The sequence below is a fragment of the Physeter macrocephalus genome, chromosome 16 (genome assembly GCF_002837175.3).
Source record: "Physeter macrocephalus isolate SW-GA chromosome 16, ASM283717v5, whole genome shotgun sequence".
Lineage (NCBI taxonomy): Eukaryota > Metazoa > Chordata > Mammalia > Artiodactyla > Physeteridae > Physeter > Physeter macrocephalus.
In genome coordinates this window covers 24455728-24457656 of record NC_041229.1, presented here as the reverse complement: position 1 = coordinate 24457656, position 1929 = coordinate 24455728, and the positions used below count along the sequence as shown (strand labels likewise).

Genomic DNA, 1929 nt, shown 5'->3' with positions numbered 1-1929 from the left:
GAGTGTTGTGCCTTGGAATTGATAAGTGCAGTGAAGCAGCAGCTGCCAGTGCAAGGCTCTTTCTGCCCTGATTGTTAGCAAGCCAGCATGTGTGCACTCCTCACAAATAAAAACCAGGCTTCTCCAGCCCTTCTGTCTATCTCAGCAGATTTCCCAGCAGGCAAGAGGCCTTGCAGGCAAGACCCCAGGACTGGGATGCCCAGATTGTGGGTTGACCTGCTCACTTCCCAGAATGAGGGTCCCCCTATGTGGACCTTCTCTTCCTTACAGATCCCTCCCAGGGGCTCAGGTCCAACCTGATGCCTTTTTTTTCATCCTATCCAATTATGTGGAGCTCTTTCCTGCAGCTTTGGTTGTATAGGAGTTCTGTCAGTTTTTCCAGTCAGTTTTCCATGAGAATTGTTACACATGTAGATGTATTTTTGCTGTGTTTGTGGGGGGGAGGTGAGCTCCATGACCTCCTACTGTGCCATCTTGATACCCCCAATTCCTGAAGTCATTTTTATGAAAAGTAAATGGGAACTTTCCAAGTATAATCTGTATTTAAGTTCATCTCAAAGCCCATATTTTAAAAGCCTTATTTTAATACAATGAAATATTATTCAGCCATAAAAAGAAATACTGCCATTTGCAACAACATGAATGAAATTCGAGGGCATTATGATAAGTGAAGTAAGTCAGACAGAGAAAGACAAACTTTGCATGGTCTTAAAATAATTCCCCTATGTGGAATCTAAAAAAGTTGAACTAACTCATAGAAACAGAGTAGAATGGTTGTTACCAGCTGCTGGGGGAAATGGGGAGACGTTGGTCAAAAAGTACAAACTTTCAGTTATAAGATGAATAAGTTCTGGAGATATAATGTACAGCAAGGTGACAACAGTTACCAATACTTTATTGTAAACTTAAAATCTGCTAAGAGAGTAGATCTTAAATGTTCTCATCACACACAAAAAATGGTAACTATGTGTGGTGATGGATGTGTTAACTAACCTTAACGTGGCAGTTGTTTCAGAATATATACATATATCAAATCATCGCATTGTATGCTTTACTCATACAAACTTATTTGTCAATTATATCTCAGTAAAGCTGGGAGAAAACCTTTATTTTTAAAGATCTTGGGACTTCCCTGATGGTCCAGTGGTTAAGATTCCATGCTTCCAATGCAGAGGGCCCAGGTTTGATCCCTGGTCGGGGAACTAAGATCCCACAGGCCACACAGCAAGGCCAAAATATTTAAAAATTTTTTTAAAGTAAAAGATATTGTTTGTAGGGTCTACTAAATATATACTATTGCCACTACAGTTGAGGCTTACAAAAACAAATAGCTGTCTTCCATCAGCTAAACCTCCTTATTTTCTCTCTCAGAGGTGTTCTAAGAATCTTACTGGCAACCTGCCTTTGATTTGAATTACTAAAAGTACACAAGGTACCGAAAATGAAAATGTCAATTATTTGTTGTTAAGCAGAGTAAATCAATAATACTATGTGCTTAGGTGGCAACTTTGTTTGAAGAATTAACTTTATTACCATTATCTTATTATAGGACATATCGCAAATCAATCAACCAATATTAGCTGAATGCAAATTATGTGCAGACCACGGTTCTAGATATGATCAGTGATATTCAAGATATGAAAGATACTTTTACCCTTCCTTCTATCCTTCCTTCCTTCCCTCCACAAACATTTTTGTAATACCTACTATGTTTAGGACCCTGTGCTAGGTGGCAGGGAAAATGTCATAATAAATAAGATTTGGTTCTTGCCCTCAAATTGTCTACAATTTAATACAGTAAAGAAGACTTGTACACAACCCTAAAGAAGCTTATTATCTATTAAAGGAGAAGGTATTCTGGGAAATGAGTTTTTCCTGTATTATTCCTCAGTCCGAGGCAGCTCCCACTCTTTCCTGCCCACAGTCCCC

At 38.8% G+C, this 1929-nt stretch overlaps 1 non-coding gene across 1 annotated transcript; it reads left to right on the top strand.

Moving 5' to 3' along the window:
* The first annotated feature begins 1129 nt into the window (after positions 1 to 1129).
* TRNAW-CCA (transfer RNA tryptophan (anticodon CCA)) lies at positions 1130 to 1202 on the top strand. The gene has a single exon. It is a non-coding gene; the product is annotated as a tRNA-Trp (tRNA).
* Positions 1203 to 1929: the final 727 nt, after the last annotated feature.